Raw genomic sequence first — 22,588 nt, 5'->3', positions numbered from 1 at the left:
TTCCTATTTTTCGATCGGAGCCGGTCGGTCACGTTGGTCCCACGCCTCACGCACGGAAAAGAACGGAGGGTAATCACAATCTGCGTCTTGTAAGACATAAAAACAATAAGCATGAGAAATATTTCGGGTGCGATCATACCGACACTAATGCACCGGATCCCATCAGAACTCCACAGTTAAGCGTATTAGGGCGACATTAGTACTAGGATGGGTGACCCCCTGGTAAGTCCTCGTGTTGCACCCCCTTTTTCATTGCCCGATGTTCTACTTTTATCATGCACGTACGAGTTTTGTCGTTATTTCTATGCTTACGTGGTCTCCGGTTCATGGTTGTAGGGTTTTCTATTTTTCAATCGGAGTCGGTCGGTCACATGGGTCCCAATCCTCGTGCACGGCAAAGAACGGAGGGTAATCACGGTATGCGTCTCTTAAGACATAAAAACAATAAGCATGAGAAGTATTTCGGGTGCGATCATAGCAACACTAATGCACCGGATCCCATCAGAACTCCGCAGTTACGCGTGCTTGGGCGAGAGTAGTACTAGGATGGGTGACCCCCTGGGAATTCCTCGTATTGCACCTCCTTTTTTACTGCCCGATGTTCTACTTTTAGCATGCACGTACGAGTTTTGTCATTATTTCTATGCTTGCGTGGTCTCCGGTTCATGGTTGTAGGGTTTCCTATTTTTCGATCGGAGCCGGTCGGTCACGCTGGTCCCACGCCTCGCGCACGGCAAAGAACGGAGGGTAATCACGATCTGCGTCTTGTAAGGCACAAAAACAATAAGCATGAGAAATATTTCAGGTGCGATCATAACAACACTAAAGCATCGGATCCCATCAGAACTCCACAGCTAAGCGTGTTTGGGCGAGAGTAGTACTAGGATGGGTGACCCCCCTGGGAAGTCCTTATGTTGCACCCCCTTTTTTACTGCCCGATGTTCTACTTTTAGCATGCACATACGAGTATTTTCTTTATTTCTATGCTTGCGTGGTCTCCAGTTCATGGTTTTAGGTTTTCTATTGTTCAATCGGAGTCGGTCGGTCACGTGGGTCCCACTCCTCGTGCACGGCAAAGAACGGAGGGTAATCACGATATGCGTCTCTTAAGACATAAAAACAATAACCATGAGAAGTATTTCGGGTGCGATCATAGCAGCACTAATGCACCGGATCCCATCAGAACTCCGCAGTCAAGTGTGCTTGGGAGAGAGTAGTACTAGGATGGGTGACCCCCTGAGAAGTCCTCGTGTTGCACCGGATCACATACAAGTATTTTCTTTATTTCTATGCTTGTGTGGTCTCCGGTTCATGGTTGTAGGGTTTTCTATTTTTCAATCGGAGTCGGTCGGTCACGTGGGTCCCAATCCTCGTGCACGGCAAAGAACGGAGGGTAGTCACGATATACATCTCTTAAGACATAAAAACAATAAGCATGAGAAGTATTTCGGGTGCGATCATACCAGCACTAATGCACCGGATCCCATCAAAACTCCGCAGTCAAGTATGCTTGGGAGAGAGTAGTACTAGGTTGGGTGATCCCCTGAGAAGTCCTCGTGTTGCACCCCCTTTTTTACTACCCGATGTTCTAGTTTTAGTATGCACGTACGAGTTTTGTCGTTATTTCTATGGTTGTGTGGTCTCCGGTTCATGGTTGTAGGGTTTCCTATTTTTCGATCGGAGTCGGTCGGTCAAGTTGGTCCCACGCCTCGCGCACGGCAAAGAACGGAGGGTAATCACGATCTGCGTCTTGTAAGACATAAAAACAATAAGCATGAGAAGTATTTCGGGTGCGATCATACCGGCACTAATGCACCGGATCCCATCAGAACTCCGCAGTCAAGCGTGTTTGGGCGAGAGTAGTACTAGGATGGGTGACCCCTGGGTAGTCCTCGTGTTGCACCTCCTTTTTTACTGCCCGATGTTCTACTTTTAGCATGCACGTACGAGTTTTGTCGTAATTTCTATGCTTGCGTGGTCTCCGGTTCATGGTTGTAGGGTTTCCTATTTTTCGATCGGAGCCGGTCGGTCACGTTGGTCCCACGCCTCACGCACGGAAAAGAACGGAGGGTAATCACAATCTGCGTCTTGTAAGACATAAAAACAATAAGCATGAGAAATATTTCGGGTGCGATCATACCGACACTAATGCACCGGATCCCATCAGAACTCCACAGTTAAGCGTATTAGGGCGACATTAGTACTAGGATGGGTGACCCCCTGGTAAGTCCTCGTGTTGCACCCCCTTTTTCATTGCCCGATGTTCTACTTTTATCATGCACGTACGAGTTTTGTCGTTATTTCTATGCTTACGTGGTCTCCGGTTCATGGTTGTAGGGTTTCCTATTTTTCGATCGGAGCCGGTCGGTTACGTGGGTTCCACGCGTCGCGTACGGAAAATAACGGAGGGTAATCACTATCTGCCTCTTGTAAGACATAAAAACAACAAGCATGAGAAGTATTTTGGGTGCGATCATACCAGCACTAATGCACCGGATCCCATCAGAACTCCGCAGTTACGTGTGCTTGGGCGAGAGTAGTACTAGGATGGGTGACCCCCTGGGAAGTCCTCGTATTGCACCTCCTTTTTTACTGCCCGATGTTCTACTTTTAGCATGCACGTACGAGTTTTGTCATTATTTCTATGCTTGCGTGGTCTCCGGTTCATGGTTGTAGGGTTTCCTATTTTTCGATCAGAGCCGGTCGGTCACGCTGGTCCCACGCCTCGCGCACGGCAAAGAACGGAGGGTAATCACGATCTGCGTCTTGTAAGGCACAAAAACAATAAGCATGAGAAATATTTCAGGTGCGATCATAACAACACTAAAGCATCGGATCCCATCAGAACTCCACAGCTAAGCGTGCTTGGGCGAGAGTAGTACTAGGATGGGTGACCCCCCTGGGAAGTCCTTATGTTGCACCCCCTTTTTTACTGCCCGATGTTCTACTTTTAGCATGCACATACGAGTATTTTCTTTATTTCTATGCTTGCGTGGTCTCCGGTTCATGGTTGTAGGTTTTCTATTGTTCAATCGGAGTCGGTCGGTCACGTGGGTCCCACTCCTCGTGCACGGCAAAGAACGGAGGGTAATCACGATATGCGTCTCTTAAGACATAAAAACAATAAGCATGAGAAGTATTTCGGGTGCGATCATAGCAGCACTAATGAACCGGATCCCATCAGAACTCCGCAGTCAAGTGTGCTTGGGAGAGAGTAGTACTAGGATGGGTGACCCCCTGAGAAGTCCTCGTGTTGCACCCCCTTTTTTACCACCCGATGTTCTAGTTTTAGCATGCACGTACGAGTTTTGTCGTTATTTCTATGGTTGCGTGGTCTCCGGTTCATGGTTGTAGGGTTTCCTATTTTTCGATCGGAGTCGGTCGGTCAAGTTGGTCCCATACCTCGCGCACGGCAAAGAACGGAGGGTAATCACGATCTGCGTCTTGTAAGACATAAAAACAATAAGCATGAGAAGTATTTCGGGTGCGATCATACCAGTACTAATGCACTGGATCCCATCAGAACTCCGCAGTCAAACGTGCTTGGGCGAGAGTAGTACTAAGATGGGTGAACCCTGGGTAGTCCTCGTGTTGCACCTCCTTTTTTACTGCCCGATGTTCTACTTTTAGCATGCACGTACGAGTTTTGTCGTTATTTCTATGCTTGCGTGATCTCCGGTTCATGGTTGTAGGGTTTCCTATTTTTCGATCGAAGCCGGTCGGTCACGTTGGTCTCACACCTCGCGCACGGCAAAGAACGGAGGGTAATCACAATCTGCGTCTTGTAAGACATAAAAACAATAAGCATGAGAAATATTTCGGGTGCGATCATACCGACACTAATGCACCGGATCCCATCAGAACTCCACAGTTAAGCGTTTTAGGGCGAGAGTAGTACTAGGTTGCGTGACCCCCTGGTAAGTCCTCGTGTTGCACCCCCTTTTTTACTGCCCGATGTTCTACTTTTATCATGCACGTACGAGTTTTGTCGTTATTTCTATGCTTACGTGGTCTCCGGTTCATGGTTGTAGGGTTTCCTATTTTTCGATCGGAGTCGGTCGGTTACGTGGGTTCCACGCGTCGCGTACGGAAAAGAACGGAGGGTAATCACTATCTGCCTCTTGTAAGACATAAAAACAACAAGCATGAGAAGTATTTCGGGTGCGATCATACCAGCACTAATGCACCGAATCCCATCAGAACTCCGCAGTTAAGCGTGCTTGGGCGAGAGTAGTACTAGGATGGGTGACCCCCTAGGAAGTCCTCGTATTGCACCCCCCTTTTTTACTGCCCGATGTTCTACTTTTAGCATGCACGTACGAGTTTTGTCGTAATTTCTATACTTGCGTGCTCTCCGGTTCATGGTTGTAGGGTTTCCTATTTTTCGATCGGAGCCGGTCGGTCACGCTGATCCCACGCCTCGCGCACGGTAAAGAACGGAGGGTAATCTCGATCTGCGTCTTGTAAGGCATAAAAATAATAAGCAAGAGAAATATTTCGGCTGCGATCATACCGACACTAAAGCATCGGATCCCATCAGAACTCCACAGTTAAGCGTGCTTGGTCGAGATTAGTACTAACATGGGTGACCCCCTGGGAAGTCCTTATGTTGCACCCCCTTTTTTATTGTCCGATGTTCTACTTTTAACATGCACATACGAGTATTTTCTTTATTTCTATGCTTGCGTGGTCTCTAGTTCATGGTTGTAGGGTTTTCTATTTTTCAATCGGAGTCGGTCGGTCACGTGGGTCCCACTCCTCGTGCATGACAAAGAACGGAGGGTAATCAAGATATGCGTCTCTTAAGACATAAAAACAATAAGCATGAGAAGTATTTCCGGTGCGATCATACCAGCACTAATGCACCGGATCCCATCAGAACTCCGCAGTCAAGTGTGCTTGGGGGAGAGTAGTACTAGGATGGGTGACCCCCTGAGAAGTCCTCGTGTTGCACCCCCTTTGTTACCACCCGATGTTCTAGTTTTAGCATGCACGTACGAGTTTTGTCGTTATTTCTATGGTTGTGTGGTCTCCGGTTCATGGTTGTAGGGTTTCCTATTTTTCGATCGGAGTCGGTCGGTCAAGTTGGTCCCACGCCTCGCGCACGGCAAAGAACGGAGGGTAATCACGATCTGCGTCTTGTAAGACATAAAAACAATAAGCATGAGAAGTATTTCGGGTGCGATCATACCAGCACTAATGCACCGGATCCTATCAGAACTCCGCAGTCAAGCGTGCTTGGGCTAGAGTAGTACTAGGATGGGTGACCCCTGGGTAGTCCTCGTGTTGCACCTCCTTTTTTACTGCGCGATGTTCAACTTTTAGCATGCACGTACGAGTTTTGTCGTTATTTCTATGCTTGCGTGATCTCCGGTTCATGGTTGTAGGGTTTCCTATTTTTCGATCGGAGCCGGTCGGTCATGCTGGTCCCACGCCTCGCGCACGGCAAAGAACGGAGGGTAATCACGATCTGTGTCTTGTAAGGCATAAAAACAATAAGCATGAGAAATATTTCGGGTGCGATCATAACGACACTAAAGCATCGGATCCCATCAGAACTCCACAGTTAAGTGTGCTTGGGCGAGAGTAGTACTAGGATGGATGACCCCCCTGGGAAGTCCTTATGTTGCACCCCTTTTTTACTGCCCGATGTTTTACTTTTAGCATGCACATACGAGTGTTTTCTTTATTTCTATGCTTGCGTGGTCTCCGGTTCATGGTTGTAGGGTTTTCTATTGTTCAATCGGAGTCGGTCGGTCACGTGGGTCCCACTCCTCGTACACGGCAAAGAACGGAGGGTAATCACGATATGCGTCTCTTAAGACATAAAAACAATAAGCATGAGAAGTATTTCGGGTGCGATCATACCAGCACTAATGCACCGGATCCCATCAGAACTCCGCAGTCAAGTGTGCTTGTGTAACATACACGTTTTGAGATCGTGTGTTATATAAATAATATTATGAAATATTATGTGATATTGAGTACTGAGTTCTAACAGATAGTTTTTACTAGAAATAAGGTAAAACTATGTTTAGAATCACTCATAAATTATTGGAAGTCTTATGAGATTCCAATTAAAAGCTAAATAGTGAAATTTAGCGAAAATATAAAACTTGAAATAAGTAAAATTTTATTGTTGAAAGTTGTAGATAATCTCGTTAGAAACACGTAGGCGAAAACCTCGTCGAAATCCGAGTTATAACGAAGAAGTTATGACCAATCGAAGATCCGCGATAAAACCGACACGGTGCCGAATGACGTAAAAAGGGAGTTTTTGATAAACTACTTTTTAGCCTTAGTGATCTAAATGAAAGTCGTAGTATTCGTTAAACCGAGAAGTTCGATAAAAAGAACGCCAAAATCTGACTTCGTATGAGGAAGTTATGATTTTTACAAGTTTCAGCTTAGCAGTAGACAGCTAAAAACTCGAATTTTAGATCGAGTGATTTTTAGCCGACACAACCTAAACGAGAATCGAAGGTCTCGTCATTAGTAGTACAACGGTAAAAAGTCTGACGAAAACGGACGTCGGATGAAGAAGTTGTGAATTTTTAACGGATTTACCAGTCCCGGTCTGTTAAAAATAATAATATAAAAATAAAGTCAAAATTTTCCGACGAAGTCTAAACGAAAGTTGTAGAGCAAAATTTTCTCTACGCGTGCATATAAAGAACGTCAAAAACGGAGTCCGTATGAGAAAGTTATGGATTTTACAAGATTGGGCACATTTTTCGAGAAATTTCGCATGAATAGTGATTGCCACGTCACCCTCGCTCGGAGTTGGCCACGTGTCCGAAGCTGCTGCATGGCATGTCCGAGAAGCGACGCGTGTCGCACAGGTGTCCGAAGAAGCACGTGATCCTCGCATACCACACGTGATCCTCGCATGCAACACGTGATCCGACCCTCGTGTCCTCCTCCCATTGGACCGAAGCTGCCGACCCAATCCGAAGCAGCCAGCTCTCCGGCCGAAGCTTCGCCCTGCTGCCGCGTGTTCCGAGCCTCGCACACATGCCCTCCTCTCCTCGCTTCGGATCCGAGGCTCGCACCTATATAAAGGGTGCGAGACCTCCCGGTTACATGTTTGAATTTTGGTCTTTTTCACCCCTTTTCAACATTTTCTTACATTCCGACTTTCCCCGAAGCCCCGGTACTTATTCCAAAGCCCGAAGCGCACCCCGAGATTTCCGAGAAGCCCAAAAAATTTATCTTTTCGATTTCGAAGCTCTACCTTCGCAGAGCCCGGTTTTCAAGAAAACTCCCGGTTTTCAACGAAGAAAGTCATATTTAAAGTCGAAGTGCTGCCCAAATTACTATTTTGACCCCCGGTTATTTCTCGGTGAGTTTAATATATAGGAACAATTGTATGTTATGTGTTATATGTGCTATGTGTTTTTCCATGTTATCATCTCGAGTTGTTGTATCTGCTATTTTATAGCAAGGTTGTACCTCTGACTTGAAGTGTATGACATAAGCATCACTTGGGTATTGGTATGAACCGTTGACCATGAAGTGTATGACATAGGCATCACTTTGGCTTCGGTAGTATGCTAAGATAAGGCTGAAAGCCTAAATATTCTAGCAAAATGATATTCTTGAGTATTTACTGTGCCAATTGTGCTGAAACTTTATTGATTTTATATCAAGTATGGAATTTGTTATGTCTCATTGATTAATATGGAAAGCTTTTCGCATTATGCCTTTGTTGTTCCTTGTTCCTCTTTGCTTTTGGCATATTACAATATATATATGGTATAACGTTATATTGTATCTATTATTGAACTCACTAAGCGCCACCTCTTACCCCTCTCAATGTTTAACTAATTTGCAGGAGATAAGCATCCAATATAGTTATATACTGGTAGCAGATTTTTGAATAGTTTGAAACTATTGTATTGATAGAAGATTTTCGAATAGTTTGAAACTATTGTATTTTGCACTCCCATATGTATAAATCTATAGAATCCTGGGAAGTTATGTACTATATAACACTATGAGATAGTGGGTTTGTATCCAGTAGTTTGTAACCGTTTTATCAATATAAAATATTGTTTTATGAATATGCATGTAGCATGTTTCGGAATAACAATTGTCAAATATGAAAGTTTGGGTCTTTCAGAAATATGAAAGTATAGAAAGGGGTTCTTTCAATCATGGTATCAGAGCAGTGGTTTAAGTGAACTAAATTCCACGGATTGGTATTTAGTCTTAAACTATTGGAAGTTCAATATATGAACTTAATTATTGTAAGTATAGGGATACGAACCATAGGAAATATATATGTATAAAAGTATTAGGTAATAGTAAACCCTAATATTCTAAAATACAATATTACTCCTTATTTCAGAGCAATGGCTGAACAGGTTAGTAGCCATACCCCCGAGGTTGGTGAAGGTCCTCAACCTGAGGAAGTGAATACTCCAGTATCTCCTCGTGAGGAGCGACTCTTGGGTAAACTTACCGGTGTTATTCGACAGACTCTCGAAGAACACAAAAAGAGTGGTGATAAAGGAAAAGAGAAAGCCACTGGAGAATATTCGAGAGGAGAGGTGAAGCGTCCCTCGTTTAAAGATTTCAAGAGTAGCGGTGCTACAGAGTTTTCTGGTGTTCTTAATCCAATTGTTGTTCTTACTTGGATCCAGAACACAGAAAAAGTGTTTCGTATTTCTCATGTAGATGGTGAAGACAAGGCTAACTATACTTCTGCAATGCTCATCGGAGAAGCCTTGGTCTGGTGGGAAGCAACCTATGAAGCTCTCAGCAAGTTTGACCAGGAGAATTTATCCTGGGAAATGTTCAAAACTCGTGTGCTAGAGAAGTACTGTCCTCTAGACATGAGGAGGAGGTTGGAGAAAGAATTCCTCGAGCTTAAACAGGGAGGAACGACTGTGAATGAGTATGAAACTCAGTTCAATCAAAAAGCACGGTTTGCCGTAAAGTATATTCCAACTGAAGATGAGAAAATTCAGTTATTCTTAGAAGGATTACGACACGAAATTAACGATTTCGTTGCCAATCGGGAAGTACTATCATTTGATAAAGCTGTTGAGTATGCTCGAAAGCGTGAGCATGACTTAGAAATACGTGGTGCCACTCTTACTGTTCCGAAACATCCACGTACTGAAAGGACTGCTTCTGCTTCCCCTATTCCACCAACTCAATTCGTTCGATCTGAACCTAGCAAGCAAGTAGAATCTCAGAGTGCTTTTCGTGGCCGCGGCAGGTCACAATCTTTTTCTCTTCAGTCGCCAGCTTGTCGAAATTGTGGAAAGAATCATCCGGGCGAATGCAGACTAGAGGAAAGAACCGTGGTCTGTTTTGGATGTGGAGAAGTAGGACACAAGAGGCCCGTGTGTCCAATGAAAGGTGTTACATGCTTTGCATGTGGTGTTACTGGCCACAGGAAGCGTTTTTGCCCCACCCTTACTAGTCAGATGACGGGAAGTCAAGCTTCCGTTCAACAACCGGCGAAAAGTCAAGCTTTCGTTCAACAACCGGCGAAAAGTCAAGCTCATGTTCAACAATCAAGGGGTACTCCAACTAAAAAGGAGGAGGTTCCAAAAGCTAAGGGTCGTGCATTCCAGATCACCACAGAAGAGGCACGCGAGGACCCGAATGTTGTGACGGGTACATTTCTTGTTAACTCTAGACCTGCTCACATGTTATTTGATTCTGGTGCCTCAGATTCTTTTGTGTCTTATGAATTTGCGCATTCTTTTCAAATTGCTTGCTATGCACTCGCGCAACCCTTTCACGTAGAGACTGCTGGAAGTATATCATTACTTGCCGATAAAGTCTATAGGAATTGTGTTATAGAAATTGAAGGCTACAATTTTCTTGCTAATCTAATTCCTATCTCCTTGCCCAACTTTGACATTATTCTCGGCATGGATTGGTTGTCGAAGAACCACGCAGACCTTTTGTGTTATGAAAAGATAGTACGTATTCCCATTGAAGGGAGAATCCTATCTATGTCTATGGTGAACAAGGAACCTTAAAAATAATATCTTTCCTTAAAGCCCGTAAATTCATATCGAAAGGATGTTCTATCTATTTGGCCTACACAGTCGATGTCTCGAAAGAAGATAAGAAAACGGTGAATGATGTTCCCATTGCTAAGGAATATCCAAATGTTTTTCCCGAAGAATTGCCTGGTCTTCCTCCGGACAGGCAAGTAGAATTCCGAATTGACCTTGTGCCTGGTGCTGCTCCGATTGCTAAGACTCTTTATCATCTTGCGCCAGCTGAGATGAAAGAAATGATGATCCAACTGCAGGAATTACTTGACAAAGGCTTTATCCGACCAAGTACCTCTCCCTGGGGTGCTCCGGTATTGTTTGTCAAGAAGAAGGACGGATCGATGCGGATGTGCATTGATTATCGTGAGCTGAATAAGGTGACTATCAAGAACAAATACCCACTACCTCGCATTGACGATTTATTTGATCAACTTCAGGGTGTTAGCTATTTCTCCAAGATTGATCTAAGATCTGGCTATCATCAGTTGAAAGTTCACGAGCAGGATGTACCGAAGACTGCTTTTCGTACTCGATATGGGCATTACGAATTCCTTGTTATGCCGTTTGGTTTAATGAATGATCCTGCTGTATTCATGGATATGATGAATCGGGTATGCCGCCCAATGCTCGATAAATCTGTCATTGTATTCATAGACGATATTCTAATATATTCCAAGACTGAAGCTGATCATGCCATTCATATTCGTGCGGTGTTAGAACTTCTTCGAAAGGAGAAGCTTTATGCTAAATTCTCGAAATGTGAATTTTGGCTTCGCCAAGTTCAATTTCTCGGCCATGTTATTTCTGGTGACGGTGTATCCGTAGATCCTACTAAAATTGAAGCTATTCAAAATTGGGAAGTGCCCCGTAATGCTTCCGAAATTCGTAGTTTCTTGGGTCTCGCGGGATATTGCCAGAGATTTATTAAGGATTTTTCTCGTATAGTCGTACCTCTCACGATTCTTACACGAAAGGAAGTGAAGTTCGAATGGGGTGAAGCCCAAGAAAAAGCTTTCTCGACTCTAAAAGATCTTTTGACCCATGCTCCAATCTTATCACTTCCAGAAGATGATGATGATTTCTCTGTATATAGCGATGCTTCAAGATTAGGACTCGGTTGTGTGTTGATGCAACGTGGTAAAGTGATAGCCTATGCCTCAAGACAACTGAAAGATTATGAAAAGAATTATCCCACTCATGATCTCGAACTCGCTGCAGTGGTATTTGCCCTAAAACTTTGGAGACATTACCTCTTTGGTACAAAATGTCAATTGTATACCGACCACAAGAGTCTCAAGTATATATTCAGTCAGCAAACTCTGAATATGAGACAACAACGAGCCATGGAGCTGATCAAAGACTATGACTGTGAAATCCTATATCATCCTGGAAAGGCTAATATAGTTGCCGATGCACTTAGCAGAAAGGTTTATCGTAATAGTATGTGTTATGCTATTACTCACACCACAGTAAAGTTCACTATTCTAGATGAACTAGAGAAATGGCAAGTAGAAGCCCTAAAGCCAGAAAATGTGAAGAAAGAAGGAATGGTACATTACACCGATATTTTACTTGATGATCCACGGGGATTGAAGGTATTCAAGAATCGGCTATGGATTCCGAAGATTGGTGAATTAAGAAAGAAGATTTTAGATGAAGCCCATAAGTCTAAACTGTCAATACATCCTGGTACAAGTAAAATGTACTATGATGTAAGAGCTGATTATTGGTGGCTTGGATTAAAGAGAGACATTGGAAGATATGTACAGGAATGCTTAGTATGTTTACAAGTCAAAACAGAGCACCAAAAGCCTTACGGAACCCCAGAAAGCCTTAGTGTACCTGTATGGAAATGGGAAGAACTGTCCATGGATTTTATTACCAAATTGCCAAAGACTGCTAGACAGCATGATAGCATTTGGGTAATCGTCGACCGCCTGACTAAAAGCGCTCATTTTCTTGCCATGCGTGAAACGGCTCCAATGGAGAAATACGCACAAGTATACTTGGATGAAATTGTTGCAAGACATGGTGTGCCACTAAAGATCGTTTCCGATCGTGATACTCGCTTCACTTCTCACTTTTGGGCGAGTATGCAACGTGAATTGGGATCTCGAGTTTCTCTCAGCACAACCTATCATCCCCAGACAGATGGACAGACGGAGAGAACAATCCAAACGGTAGAAGATATGCTTCGTGCATGTGTCTTGGAGTTCGGTGGTAACTGGGATAAATACTTACCTCTTGTCGAATTCTCGTATAATAACAGTTACCACGCTTCAATCAAAATGCCGCCATATGAGGCATTATATGGTCGCAAGTGTCGTACTCCATTATGTTGGCGTGAAATAGGACAGAAAATCCTTGGAGGCCCTGAAATGATTCAAGACACCACCGACAAGATTCAAATTGTACGAGAAAGAATGAAAGCTGCCCAGGATCGACAAAAGTCCTATACGGAAAAGAGGAGACGACCAAGAGAATTCCAGGTGGGGGATTTCGTAATGTTGAAGGTATCCCCATGGAAAGGTCTTATGCGATTTGGAAAGAAAGGAAAACTAAGTCCTAGATTTGTTGGTCCTTTCAAAATCCTCCAGAGGATTGGTAAACAAGCATACCGCTTGGAATTGCCTGAAGATTTGGCAGGTATTCATGATGTCTTCCATGTGAGTTATCTGGGCAAATGCCCAAGCATCTATGATGAGGCAGTTCCATTATCCGAGGTGAAACTGGATAATAAGTTAACTTATATAGAAGAGCCTGAAGAGATCGTAAACGAAAGAACGACTAGGCTACGTAATAAAGAAGTAGAGTTGGTGCTTGTCAAATGGAAACACCATCGAGGCCCGAATTATACTTGGGAGAATAAGAATGAGATAAGAGCGAAATATCCCCATTTATTTTAATCGATGTAATTTCGGGGACGAAATTCTCAAAAGGATGAGGTATTTGTAACATACACGTTTTGAGATCGTGTTTTATATAAATAATATTATGAAATATTATGTGATATTGAGTACTGAGTTCTAACAGATAGTTTTTACTAGAAATAAGGTAAAACTATGTTTAGAATCACTCATAAATTATTGGAAGTCTTATGAGATTCCAATTAAAAGCTAAATAGTGAAATTTAGCGAAAATATAAAACTTGAAATAAGTAAAATTGTTTTGTTGAAAGTTGTAGATAATCTCGTTAGAAACACGTAGGCGAAAACCTCGTCGAAATCCGAGTTATAACGAAGAAGTTATGACCAATCGAAGATCCGCGATAAAACCGACACGGTGCCGAATGACGTAAAAAGTGAGTTTTTGATAAACTACTTTTTAGCCTTAGTGATCTAAATGAAAGTCGTAGTATTCGTTAAACCGAGAAGTTCGATAAAAAGAACGCCAAAATCTGACTCCGTATGAGGATGTTATGATTTTTACAAGTTTCAGCTTAGCAGTAGACAGCTAAAAACTCGAATGAAGAAGTTATGAATTTTTAAAAAGTCTGACTGAAAACGGTAAAAAGTCTGACGAAAACGGACGTCGGATGAAGAAGTTATGAATTTTTAACGGATTTACCAGTCCCGGTCTGTTAAAAATAATAATATAAAAATAAAGTCAAAATTTTCCGACGAAGTCTAAACGAAAGTTGTAGAGCAAAATTTTCTCTACGCGTGCATATAAAGAACGTCAAAAACGGAGTCCGTATGAGAATGTTATGGATTTTACAAGATTGGGCACATTTTTCGAGAACGTCAAAAACGGATTTACCATCAGAACTCCGCAGTTAAGCATGCTTGGGCGAGAGTAGTACTAGGATGGGTGACCCCCTAGGAAGTCCTCGTATTGCACCCCCTTTTTTACAGCCCGATGTTCTACTTTTAGCATGCACGTACGAGTTTTGTCATTATTTCTATGCTTGCGTGGTCTCCGGTTCATGGTTGTATGGTTTCCTATTTTTCGATCGGAGCCGGTCGGTCACGCTGATCCCACGCCTTGCGCACGGTAAAGAACGGAGGGTAATCACGATCTGCGTCTTCTAAGGCATAAAAATAATAAGCATGAGAAATATTTCGGCTGCGATCATATCGACACTAAACCATCGGATCCCATCAGAACTCCACAGTTAAGCGTGCTTGGGCGAGAGTAGTACTAAGATGGGTGACCCCCTGGGAAGTCCTTATGTTGCACCCCCTTTATTACTGCCCGATGTTCTACTTTTAGCATGCACATACGAGTATTTTCTTTATTTCTATGCTAGCGTGTTCTCCGGTTCATGGTTGTAGGGTTTTCTATTTTTCAATCGGAGTCGGTCGGTCACGTGGGTCCTACTCCTCGTGCACGGCAAAGAACGGAGGGTAATCACGATATGCGTCTCTTAAGACATAAAAACAATAAGCATGAGAAGTATTTCGGGTGCGATCATACCAGCACTAATGCACCGGATCCCATCAGAACTCCGCAGTCAAGTGTGCTTGGGAGAGAGTAGTACAAGGATGGGTGACCCCCTGAGAAGTCCTCGTATTGCACCCCCTTTTTTACTACCCGATGTTCTAGTTTTAGCATGCACGTACGAGTTTTGTCGTTATTTCTATGGTTGCGTGGTCTCCGGTTCATGGTTGTAGGGTTTCCTATTTTTCGATCGGAGTCGGTCGGTCAAGTTGGTCCCACGCCTCGCGCACGGCAAAGAACGGAGGGTAATCACGATCTGCGTCTTGTAAGACATAAAAACAATAAGCATGAGAAGTATTTCGGGTGCGATCATACCAGCACTAATGCACCCGATCCCATCAGAACTCCGCAGTCAAGCGTGCTTGGGCGAGAGTAGTACTAGGATGGGTGACCCCTGGGTAGTCCTCGTGTTGCACCTCCTTTTTTACTGCCCGATGTTCTACTTTTAGCATGCACGTACGAGTTTTGTCGTTATTTCTATGCTTGCGTGGTCTCCGGTTCATGGTTGTAGGGTTTCCTATTTTTCGATCGAAGTCGGTCGGTCACGTTGGTCCCACACCTCCCGCACGGCAAAGAACGGAGGGTAATCACAATCTGCGTCTTGTAAGACATAAAAACAATAAGCATGAGAAATATTTCGGGTACGATCATACCGACACTAATGCACCGGATCCCATCAGAACTCCACAGTTAAGCGTTTTAGGGCGAGAGTAGTACTAGGATGGGTGACCCCCTGGTAAGTCCTCGTGTTGCACCTCTTTTTTACTGCCCGATGTTCTACTTTTATCATGCACGTACGAGTTTTGTCGTTATTTCTATGCTTACGTGGTCTCCGGTTCATGGTTGTAGGGTTTCCTATTTTTCGATCGGAGCCGGTCGGTTACATGGGTTCCACGCGTCGCGTACGGAATAGAACGGAGGGTAATCACTATCTGCCTCTTGTAAGACATAAAAACAAGAAGCATGAGAAGTATTTCGGGTGCGATCATACCAGCACTAATGCACCGGATCCCATCAAAACTCCGCAGTTAAGTGTGCTCGAGCGAGAGTAGTACTAGGATGGGTGACCCCTGGAAGTCCTCGTGTTGCACCCCCTTTTTTACTGCCCGATGTTCTACTTTTAGCATGCACGTACGAGTTTTCTCGATATTTCTATGCTTGCGGGGTCTCCGGTTCATGGTTGTAGGGTTTCCTATTTTTTGATCGGAGTCGGTCGGTCACGTGGGTCCCACGCCTCGCGCACAGAAAAGAACAGAGGGTAATCACGATCTGCCTCTTGTAAGACATAAAAACAACAAGCATGAGAAGTATTTCCGGTGCGATCATAACAACACTAATGCACCGGATCCCATCTGAACTCCACAGTTAAGCGTTTTAGGGCGAGAGTAGTACTAGGATGGGTGACCCCCTGGTAAGTCCTCGTGTTTCACCCCCTTTTTTACTGCCCGATGTTCTACTTTTATCATGCACGTACGAGTTTTGTCGTTATTTCTATGCTTACGTGGTCTCCGGTTCATGGTTGTAGGGTTTCCTATTTTTCGATCGGAGCCGGTCGGTTACGTGGGTTCCACGCATCGCGTACGGAAAAGAACGGAGGGTAATCACTATCTGCCTCTTGTAAGACATAAAAACAACAAGCATGAGAAGTATTTCGGGTGCGATCATACCAGCACTAATGCACCGGATCCCATCAGAACTCCGCAGTTAAGCGTGCTTGGGCGAGAGTAGAACTAGGATGGATGACCCCCTAGGAAGTCCTCATATTGCACCCCCTTTTTTACAGCCTGATGTTCTACTTTTAGCATACACGTACGAGTTTTGTCGTTATTTCTATGCTTGCGTGGTGTCCGGTTCATGGTTGTAGGGTTTCCTATTTTTCGATCGGAGCCGGTCGGTCACGCTGATCCCACGCCTCGCGCACGGTAAAGAACGGAGGGTAATCACGATCTGCGTCTTGTAAGGCATAAAAATAATAAGCATGAGAAATATTTCGGATGCGATCATATCGACACTAAAGCATCGGATCCCATCAGAACTCCACAGTTAAGCGTGCTTGGGCGAGAGTAGTACTAAGATGGGTGACCCCCTAGGAAGTCCTTATGTTGCACCCCCTTTTTTACTGCCCGATGTTCTACTTTTAGCATGCACATACGAGTATTTTCTTTATTTCTACGCTTGCGTGGTCTCCGGTTCATGGTTGTAGGGTTTTCTATTTTTCAATCGGAGTCGGTCGGTCACGTGGGTCCTACTCCTCGTGCACGGCAAAGAACGGAGGGTAATCAGGATATGCGTCTCTTAAGACATAAAAACAATAAGCATGAGAAGTATTTCGGGTGCGATCATACCAGCACTAATGCACCGGATCCCATCAGAACTCCGCAGTCAAGTGTGCTTGGGAGAGAGTAGTACAAGGATGGGTGACCCCCTGAGAAGTCCTCGTGTTGCACCCTCTTTTTTACTACCCGATGTTCTAGTTTTAGCATGCACGTACGAGTTTTGTCGTTATTTCTATGCTTGCGTGGTCTCCGGTTCATGGTTGTAGGGTTTCCTATTTTTCGATCGAAGCCGGTCGGTCACGTTGGTCCCACACCTCCCGCACGGCAAAGAACGGAGGGTAATCACAATCTACGTCTTGTAAGACATAAAAACAATAAGCATGAGAAATATTTCGGGTACGATCATACCGACACTAACGCACCGGATCCCATCACAACTCCACAGTTAAGCGTTTTAGGGCGAGAGTAGTACTAGGATGGGTGACCCCCTGGTAAGTCCTCGTGTTGCACCCCTTTTTTACTGCCCGATGTTCTACTTTTATCATGCACGTACGAGTTTTGTCCTTATTTCTATGCTTACGTGGTCTCCGGTTCATGGTTGTAGGGTTTCCTATTTTTCGATCGGAGCCGGTCGGTTACATGGGTTCCACGCGTCGCGTACGGAATAGAACGGAGGGTAATCACTATCTGCCTCTTGTAAGACGTAAAAACAACAAGCATGAGAAGTATTTCGGGTGCGATCATACCCGCACTAATGCACCGGATCCCATCAGAACTCCGCAGTTAAGCGTGCGTGGGCGAGAGTAGTACTAGGATGGGTGACCCTCTGGAAGTCCTCGTGTTGCACCCCCTTTTTTACTGCCCGATGTTCTACTTTTAGCATGCACGTACGAGTTTTCTCGATATTTCTATGCTTGAGGGGTCTCCGGTGCGATCATAACAGCACTAATGCACCGGATCTCATCAGAACTCCGCAGTTAAGCGTGCTTGTGCGAGAGTAGTACTAGGATGGGTGACCCCCTGGGAAGTCCTTGTGTTGCACCCCCTTTTTTACTGCCCGATGTTCTACTTTTAGCATGCACGTACGAGTTTTGTCGTTATTTCTATGCTTGCGTGGTCTCCGGTTCATGGTTGTAGGGTTTCCTATTTTTCGATCGGAGCCGGTCGGTCACGCTGGTCCCACGCCTCGCGCATGGCAAAGAATGGAGGGTAATCACGATCTGCGCTTGTAAGGCATAAAAACAATAAGCATGAAAAATATTTCGGGTGCGATCATACCGACACTAAAGCATCGGATCCCATCAGAACTCCACAGTTAAGCGTGCTTGGGCGAGAGTAGTACTAGGATGGGTGACCCCCTCGGAAGTCCTTATGTTGCACCCCCTTTTTTACTGCCTGATGTTCTACTTTTAGCATGCACATACGAGTATTTTCTTTATTTCTATGCTTGCGTGGTCTCCGGTTCATGGTTGTAGGGTTTTCTATTTTTAAATCGGAGTCGGTCGGTCACGTGGGTCCCACTCCTCGTGCACGGCAAAGAACGGAGGGTAATCACGATATGCGTCTCTTAAGACATAAAAACAATAAGCATGAGAAGTATTTCGGGTGCGATCATACCAGCACTAATGCACCGGATCCCAACAGAACTCCGCAGTCAAGTGTGCTTGGGAGAGAGTAGTACTAGGATGGGTGACCCCATGAGAAGTACTCGTGTTGCACCCCCTTTTTTACTACCCGATGTTCTAGTTTTAGCATGCACGTACGAGTTTTGTCGTTATTTCTATGCTTGCGTGGTCTCCGGTTCATGGTTGTAGGGTTTCCTATTTTTCGATCGGAGTCGGTCGGTCACGTTGGTCCCACGCCTCGCGCACGGCAAAGAACGGAGGGTAATCACGATCTGCGTCTTGTAAGACATAAAAACAATAAGCATGAAAAGTATTTCGGGTGCGATCATACCAGCACTAATGCACCGGATCCCATGAGAACTCCCGAGTCAAGCGTGCTTGGGCGAGAGTAGTACTAGGATGGGTGACCCTGGGTAGTCCTCTTGTTGCACCTCCTTTTTTACTGCCCGATGTTCTACTTTTAGCATGCACGTACGAGTTTTGTCGTTATTTCTATGCTTGCGTGGTCTCCGGTGCATGGTTGTAGGGTTTCCTATTTTTCGATCGGAGCCGGTCGGTCACGTTGGTCCCACGCCTCGCGTACGGGAAAGAACGGAGGGTAATCACAATCTGCGTCTTGTAAGACATAAAAACAATAAGCATGAGAAATATTTCGGGTGCGATCATACCGACACTAATGCACCGGATCCCATCAGAACTCCACAGTTAAGCGTTTTAGGGCGAGAGTAGTACTAGGATGGGTGACCCCCTGCGAAGTTCTCGTGTTGCACCCCCTTTTTTACTGCCCGATGTTCTACTTTTAGCATGCACGTACGAGTTTTGTCGTTATTTCTATGCTTGCGTGGTCTCCGGTTCATGGTTGTAGGATTTCCTATTTTTCGATCGGAGCCGGTCGGTCACGTGGGTCCCGCGCCTCGCGCACGGAAAAGAACGGAGGGTAATCACGATCTGCCACTTGTAAGACATAAAAAAAACAAGCATGAAAAGTATTTCGGGTGCGATCATAGCGACACTAATGCACCGGATCCCATTAGAACTCCGCAGTTAAGCGTGCTTGGACGAGAGTAGTACTAGGATGGGTGACCCCCTGGGAAGTCCTCTTGTTGCACCCCCTTTTTTACTGCCCGATGTTCTACTTTTAGCATGCACGTACGAGTTTTCTCGTTATTTCTATGCTTGCGGGGTCTCCGGTTCATTGTTGTAGGGTTTCCTATTTTTCGATCGGAGCCGGTCGGCCATGTGGGTCCCACGCCTCGCGCACGGAAAAGTACAGAGGGTAATCACGATCTGCCTCTTGTAAGACATAAAAACAACAAGCATGAGAAGTATTTCGGGTGCGATCATAACAGCACTAATGCACCGGATCTCATCAGAACTCCGCAGTTAAGCGTGCTTGGGCGAGAGTAGTACTAGGATGGGTGACCCCCAGGGAAGTCCTCGTGTTGCACCCCCTTTTTTATTCCCCGATGTTCTACTTTTAGCATGCACGTACGAGTTTTGTCGTTATTTCTATGCTTGCGTGGTCTCCGGTTCATGGTTGTAGGGTTTCCTATTTTTCGATCGGAGCCAGTCGGTCACGCTGATCCCACGCCTCGCGCACGGTAAAGAACGGAGGGTAATCACGATCTGCGTCTTGTAAGGCATAAAAACAATAAGCATGAGAAATATTTCGGCTGCGATCATACCGACTCCACAGTTAAGCGTGCTTGGGCGAGAGTAGTACTAAGATGGGTGACCCCCTGGGAAGTCCTTATGTTGCACCCCCTTTTTTACTACCCGATGTTCTACTTTTAGCATGCACATAAGAGTATTTTCTTTATTTCTATGCTTGCGTGGTCTCCGGTTCATGGTTGTAGGGTTTTCTATTTTTCAATCGGAGTCGGTCGGTCACGTGGGTCCTACTCCTCGAGCACGGCAAGGAACGGAGGGTAGTCACGATATGCGTCTCTTAAGATATAAAAACAACAAGCATGAGAAGTATTTCGGGTGCGATCATACCAGCACTAATGCACCGGATCCCATCAGAACTCCGCAGTCAAGTGTGCTTGGGAGAGAGTAGTACAAGGATGGGTGACCCCCTGAGAAGTCCTCGTGTTGCACCCCCTTTTTTACTACCCGATGTTCTAGTTTTAGCATGCACGTACGAGTTTTGTCATTATTTCTATGGTTGCGTGGTCTCCGGTTCAGCGTTGTAGGGTTTCCTATTTTTCGATCGGAGTCGGTCGGTCAAGTTGGTCCCACGCCTCGCGCACGGCAAAGAACGGAGGGTAATCACGATCTGCGTCTTGTAAGACATAAAAACAATAAGCATGAGAAGTATTTCAGGTGCGATCATACCAGCACTAATGCACCGGATCCCATCAGAACTTTGCAGTTAAGCGTGCTTTTGCGAGAGTAGTACTAGGATGGGTGACCCCCTGGGAAGTCCTCGTGTTGCACCCTTTTTTTTACTGCCCGATGTTCTACTTTTAGCATGCACGTACGAGTTTTGTCGTTATTTCTATGCTTGCGGGGTCTCCGGTTCATGGTTGTAGGGTTTCCTATTTTTCGATCGGAGTCGGTCGGTCACGTGGGTCCCACGCCTCGCGCACGGAAAAGAACGGAGGGTAATCACGATCTGCCTATTGTAAGACATAAAAACAACAAGCATGAGAAGTATTTCGGGTGCGATCATACCAGCACTAATGCACCAGATCTCATCAGAACTCCGCAGTTAAGCGTGCTTAGGCGAGAGTAGTACTAGGATGGGTGACCCCCAGGGAAGTCCTCGTGTTGCACCCCCTTTTTTATTCCCCGATGTTGTACTTTTACCATGCAGGTACGAGTTTTGCCGTTATTTCTATGCTTGCGTGGTCTCCGGGTCATGGTTGTAGGGTTTCCTATTTTTCGATCGGAGCCGGTCGGTCACGCTGGTCCCACGCCTCGCGCACGGCAAAGAGTGGAGGGTAATCATGATCTGCGTCTTGTAAGGCATAAAAACAATAAGCATGAGAAATATTTCGGGTGCGATCATACCGACACTAAAGCATCGGATCCCATCAGAACTCCACAGTTAAGCGTGGTTGGGCGAGAGTAGTACTTGGATGAGTGAACCCCTGGGAAGTCCTTATGTTGCACCCCCGTTTTTACTGCCCGATGTTCTACTTTTAGCATGCACATACGAGTATTTTCTTTATTTCTATGCTTGCGTGGTCTCCGGTTCATGGTTGTAAGGTTTTCTATTTTTCAATCGGAGTCGGTCGGTCACGTGGGTCCTACTCCACGTGCACGACAAAGAACGGAGGGTAATCACGATATGCGTCTCTTAAGACATAAAAACAATAAGCATGAGAAGTATTTCGGGTGCGATCATATCAGCACTAATGCACCGGATCCCATCAGAACACCGCAGTCAAGCGTGCTTGGGAGAGAGTAGTTCTAGGATGGGTGACCCCCTGGGAAGTTCTCGTGTTGCACCCCCTTTTTTACTGCCCGATGTTCTACTTTTAGCATGCAAGTACGAGTTGTGTCGTTATTTCTATGCTTGCGTGGTCTCCGGTTCATGGTTGTAGGATTTCCTATTTTTCGATCGGAGTCGATCGGTCACGTGGGTCCCACGCCTCGCGCAAGGAAAAGAACGGAGGGTAATCACTATCTGCCTCTTGTAAGACATAAAAACAACAAGCATGAGAAGTATTTCGGGTGCGATCATACCAGCACTAATGCACCGGATCCCATCAGAACTCCGCAGTTAAGCGTGCTTGGGCGAGAGTAGTACTAGGATGGTTGACCCCCTGGGAAGTCCTCGTGTTGCACCCCCTGTTTTACTGCCCGATGTTCTACTTTTAGCATGCACGTACGAGTTTTGTCGTTATTTCTATGCTTGCGTGGTCTCCGGTTCATGGTTGTAGGGTTTCCTATTTTTCGATCGGAGTCGGGCGGTCACGTGGGTCCCACGCCTCGCGCACGGAAAAGAACGGAGGGTAGTCACTATCTGCCTCTTGTAAGACGTAAAAACAACAAGCATGAGAAGTATTTCTGGTGCGATCATAGCGACACTAATGCACTGGATCCCATCAGAACTCCGCAGTTAAGCGTGCTTGGGCGAGAGTAGAACTAGGATGGGTGACCCCCTGGGAAGTCCTCGTGTCGCACCCCTTTTTTACTGCCCGATGTTCTACTTTTAGCATGCACCTACGAGTTTTCTCGTTATTTCTATGCTTGCGTGGTCTCCGGTTCATGGTTG

General features: G+C 45.3%; 35 non-coding genes and 7 pseudogenes across 35 annotated transcripts; all 42 read left to right on the top strand.

The window, feature by feature from the left end:
- Positions 1–125: 125 nt before the first annotated feature.
- On the top strand, positions 126–244 carry LOC145150996 (5S ribosomal RNA). Its single transcript, XR_013731795.1, has one exon. It is a non-coding gene; the product is annotated as a 5S ribosomal RNA (ribosomal RNA).
- A 220-nt stretch (positions 245–464) lies between these two features.
- Positions 465–583, top strand: LOC145150479 (5S ribosomal RNA). The gene has a single exon (XR_013731303.1). It is a non-coding gene; the product is annotated as a 5S ribosomal RNA (ribosomal RNA).
- A 220-nt stretch (positions 584–803) lies between these two features.
- LOC145151292 (5S ribosomal RNA) lies at positions 804–923 on the top strand (annotated as a pseudogene).
- A 219-nt stretch (positions 924–1,142) lies between these two features.
- On the top strand, positions 1,143–1,261 carry LOC145151024 (5S ribosomal RNA). Its single transcript, XR_013731822.1, has one exon. It is a non-coding gene; the product is annotated as a 5S ribosomal RNA (ribosomal RNA).
- Positions 1,262–1,449: 188 nt separating this feature from the next.
- LOC145151179 (5S ribosomal RNA) lies at positions 1,450–1,568 on the top strand. Its single transcript, XR_013731947.1, has one exon. It is a non-coding gene; the product is annotated as a 5S ribosomal RNA (ribosomal RNA).
- A 220-nt stretch (positions 1,569–1,788) lies between these two features.
- Positions 1,789–1,906, top strand: LOC145150343 (5S ribosomal RNA). The gene has a single exon (XR_013731161.1). It is a non-coding gene; the product is annotated as a 5S ribosomal RNA (ribosomal RNA).
- A 220-nt stretch (positions 1,907–2,126) lies between these two features.
- On the top strand, positions 2,127–2,245 carry LOC145150995 (5S ribosomal RNA). The gene has a single exon (XR_013731794.1). It is a non-coding gene; the product is annotated as a 5S ribosomal RNA (ribosomal RNA).
- Positions 2,246–2,465: 220 nt separating this feature from the next.
- Positions 2,466–2,584, top strand: LOC145147082 (5S ribosomal RNA). The gene has a single exon (XR_013727997.1). It is a non-coding gene; the product is annotated as a 5S ribosomal RNA (ribosomal RNA).
- Positions 2,585–2,804: 220 nt separating this feature from the next.
- On the top strand, positions 2,805–2,924 carry LOC145151380 (5S ribosomal RNA; annotated as a pseudogene).
- Positions 2,925–3,143: 219 nt separating this feature from the next.
- LOC145150887 (5S ribosomal RNA) lies at positions 3,144–3,262 on the top strand. Its single transcript, XR_013731696.1, has one exon. It is a non-coding gene; the product is annotated as a 5S ribosomal RNA (ribosomal RNA).
- A 220-nt stretch (positions 3,263–3,482) lies between these two features.
- LOC145151247 (5S ribosomal RNA) lies at positions 3,483–3,600 on the top strand. Its single transcript, XR_013732008.1, has one exon. It is a non-coding gene; the product is annotated as a 5S ribosomal RNA (ribosomal RNA).
- A 220-nt stretch (positions 3,601–3,820) lies between these two features.
- LOC145151097 (5S ribosomal RNA) lies at positions 3,821–3,939 on the top strand. The gene has a single exon (XR_013731889.1). It is a non-coding gene; the product is annotated as a 5S ribosomal RNA (ribosomal RNA).
- A 220-nt stretch (positions 3,940–4,159) lies between these two features.
- LOC145146300 (5S ribosomal RNA) lies at positions 4,160–4,278 on the top strand. Its single transcript, XR_013727251.1, has one exon. It is a non-coding gene; the product is annotated as a 5S ribosomal RNA (ribosomal RNA).
- Positions 4,279–4,499: 221 nt separating this feature from the next.
- Positions 4,500–4,618, top strand: LOC145151323 (5S ribosomal RNA; annotated as a pseudogene).
- Positions 4,619–4,838: 220 nt separating this feature from the next.
- LOC145150073 (5S ribosomal RNA) lies at positions 4,839–4,957 on the top strand. The gene has a single exon (XR_013730902.1). It is a non-coding gene; the product is annotated as a 5S ribosomal RNA (ribosomal RNA).
- Positions 4,958–5,177: 220 nt separating this feature from the next.
- Positions 5,178–5,295, top strand: LOC145151007 (5S ribosomal RNA). The gene has a single exon (XR_013731805.1). It is a non-coding gene; the product is annotated as a 5S ribosomal RNA (ribosomal RNA).
- A 220-nt stretch (positions 5,296–5,515) lies between these two features.
- On the top strand, positions 5,516–5,635 carry LOC145151400 (5S ribosomal RNA; annotated as a pseudogene).
- An 8,450-nt stretch (positions 5,636–14,085) lies between these two features.
- Positions 14,086–14,204, top strand: LOC145151274 (5S ribosomal RNA). Its single transcript, XR_013732031.1, has one exon. It is a non-coding gene; the product is annotated as a 5S ribosomal RNA (ribosomal RNA).
- Positions 14,205–14,424: 220 nt separating this feature from the next.
- LOC145149535 (5S ribosomal RNA) lies at positions 14,425–14,543 on the top strand. The gene has a single exon (XR_013730392.1). It is a non-coding gene; the product is annotated as a 5S ribosomal RNA (ribosomal RNA).
- A 220-nt stretch (positions 14,544–14,763) lies between these two features.
- LOC145150720 (5S ribosomal RNA) lies at positions 14,764–14,881 on the top strand. Its single transcript, XR_013731527.1, has one exon. It is a non-coding gene; the product is annotated as a 5S ribosomal RNA (ribosomal RNA).
- A 220-nt stretch (positions 14,882–15,101) lies between these two features.
- Positions 15,102–15,220, top strand: LOC145151013 (5S ribosomal RNA). The gene has a single exon (XR_013731811.1). It is a non-coding gene; the product is annotated as a 5S ribosomal RNA (ribosomal RNA).
- Positions 15,221–15,439: 219 nt separating this feature from the next.
- On the top strand, positions 15,440–15,556 carry LOC145151056 (5S ribosomal RNA). Its single transcript, XR_013731853.1, has one exon. It is a non-coding gene; the product is annotated as a 5S ribosomal RNA (ribosomal RNA).
- A 220-nt stretch (positions 15,557–15,776) lies between these two features.
- Positions 15,777–15,895, top strand: LOC145151329 (5S ribosomal RNA; annotated as a pseudogene).
- Positions 15,896–16,115: 220 nt separating this feature from the next.
- Positions 16,116–16,234, top strand: LOC145150495 (5S ribosomal RNA). The gene has a single exon (XR_013731318.1). It is a non-coding gene; the product is annotated as a 5S ribosomal RNA (ribosomal RNA).
- Positions 16,235–16,454: 220 nt separating this feature from the next.
- Positions 16,455–16,573, top strand: LOC145151262 (5S ribosomal RNA). The gene has a single exon (XR_013732021.1). It is a non-coding gene; the product is annotated as a 5S ribosomal RNA (ribosomal RNA).
- A 220-nt stretch (positions 16,574–16,793) lies between these two features.
- Positions 16,794–16,912, top strand: LOC145149777 (5S ribosomal RNA). The gene has a single exon (XR_013730624.1). It is a non-coding gene; the product is annotated as a 5S ribosomal RNA (ribosomal RNA).
- A 220-nt stretch (positions 16,913–17,132) lies between these two features.
- Positions 17,133–17,251, top strand: LOC145151306 (5S ribosomal RNA; annotated as a pseudogene).
- Positions 17,252–17,470: 219 nt separating this feature from the next.
- On the top strand, positions 17,471–17,588 carry LOC145148836 (5S ribosomal RNA). Its single transcript, XR_013729702.1, has one exon. It is a non-coding gene; the product is annotated as a 5S ribosomal RNA (ribosomal RNA).
- Positions 17,589–17,664: 76 nt separating this feature from the next.
- On the top strand, positions 17,665–17,783 carry LOC145147636 (5S ribosomal RNA). Its single transcript, XR_013728533.1, has one exon. It is a non-coding gene; the product is annotated as a 5S ribosomal RNA (ribosomal RNA).
- Positions 17,784–18,002: 219 nt separating this feature from the next.
- On the top strand, positions 18,003–18,121 carry LOC145150896 (5S ribosomal RNA). The gene has a single exon (XR_013731703.1). It is a non-coding gene; the product is annotated as a 5S ribosomal RNA (ribosomal RNA).
- A 220-nt stretch (positions 18,122–18,341) lies between these two features.
- On the top strand, positions 18,342–18,460 carry LOC145150430 (5S ribosomal RNA). Its single transcript, XR_013731256.1, has one exon. It is a non-coding gene; the product is annotated as a 5S ribosomal RNA (ribosomal RNA).
- A 220-nt stretch (positions 18,461–18,680) lies between these two features.
- Positions 18,681–18,797, top strand: LOC145151378 (5S ribosomal RNA; annotated as a pseudogene).
- A 220-nt stretch (positions 18,798–19,017) lies between these two features.
- On the top strand, positions 19,018–19,136 carry LOC145148527 (5S ribosomal RNA). The gene has a single exon (XR_013729408.1). It is a non-coding gene; the product is annotated as a 5S ribosomal RNA (ribosomal RNA).
- A 220-nt stretch (positions 19,137–19,356) lies between these two features.
- LOC145150808 (5S ribosomal RNA) lies at positions 19,357–19,475 on the top strand. Its single transcript, XR_013731620.1, has one exon. It is a non-coding gene; the product is annotated as a 5S ribosomal RNA (ribosomal RNA).
- A 220-nt stretch (positions 19,476–19,695) lies between these two features.
- Positions 19,696–19,814, top strand: LOC145147843 (5S ribosomal RNA). Its single transcript, XR_013728731.1, has one exon. It is a non-coding gene; the product is annotated as a 5S ribosomal RNA (ribosomal RNA).
- A 533-nt stretch (positions 19,815–20,347) lies between these two features.
- LOC145149598 (5S ribosomal RNA) lies at positions 20,348–20,466 on the top strand. Its single transcript, XR_013730453.1, has one exon. It is a non-coding gene; the product is annotated as a 5S ribosomal RNA (ribosomal RNA).
- Positions 20,467–20,686: 220 nt separating this feature from the next.
- Positions 20,687–20,805, top strand: LOC145150901 (5S ribosomal RNA). The gene has a single exon (XR_013731708.1). It is a non-coding gene; the product is annotated as a 5S ribosomal RNA (ribosomal RNA).
- A 220-nt stretch (positions 20,806–21,025) lies between these two features.
- Positions 21,026–21,144, top strand: LOC145148816 (5S ribosomal RNA). The gene has a single exon (XR_013729682.1). It is a non-coding gene; the product is annotated as a 5S ribosomal RNA (ribosomal RNA).
- A 220-nt stretch (positions 21,145–21,364) lies between these two features.
- Positions 21,365–21,483, top strand: LOC145151192 (5S ribosomal RNA). The gene has a single exon (XR_013731960.1). It is a non-coding gene; the product is annotated as a 5S ribosomal RNA (ribosomal RNA).
- Positions 21,484–21,703: 220 nt separating this feature from the next.
- Positions 21,704–21,822, top strand: LOC145150926 (5S ribosomal RNA). The gene has a single exon (XR_013731731.1). It is a non-coding gene; the product is annotated as a 5S ribosomal RNA (ribosomal RNA).
- A 220-nt stretch (positions 21,823–22,042) lies between these two features.
- Positions 22,043–22,161, top strand: LOC145155510 (5S ribosomal RNA). Its single transcript, XR_013735946.1, has one exon. It is a non-coding gene; the product is annotated as a 5S ribosomal RNA (ribosomal RNA).
- Positions 22,162–22,381: 220 nt separating this feature from the next.
- On the top strand, positions 22,382–22,500 carry LOC145150964 (5S ribosomal RNA). Its single transcript, XR_013731766.1, has one exon. It is a non-coding gene; the product is annotated as a 5S ribosomal RNA (ribosomal RNA).
- The last annotated feature ends 88 nt before the right edge of the window (positions 22,501–22,588 follow it).

This window comes from Lactuca virosa, chromosome 1 (assembly GCF_052849685.1).
Source record: "Lactuca virosa cultivar CGN04683 chromosome 1, Lactuca_virosa_CGN04683_v6, whole genome shotgun sequence".
NCBI classification, from domain to species: Eukaryota; Viridiplantae; Streptophyta; class Magnoliopsida; order Asterales; family Asteraceae; genus Lactuca; species Lactuca virosa.
This window is presented reverse-complemented; position numbering and strand designations above follow the sequence as displayed.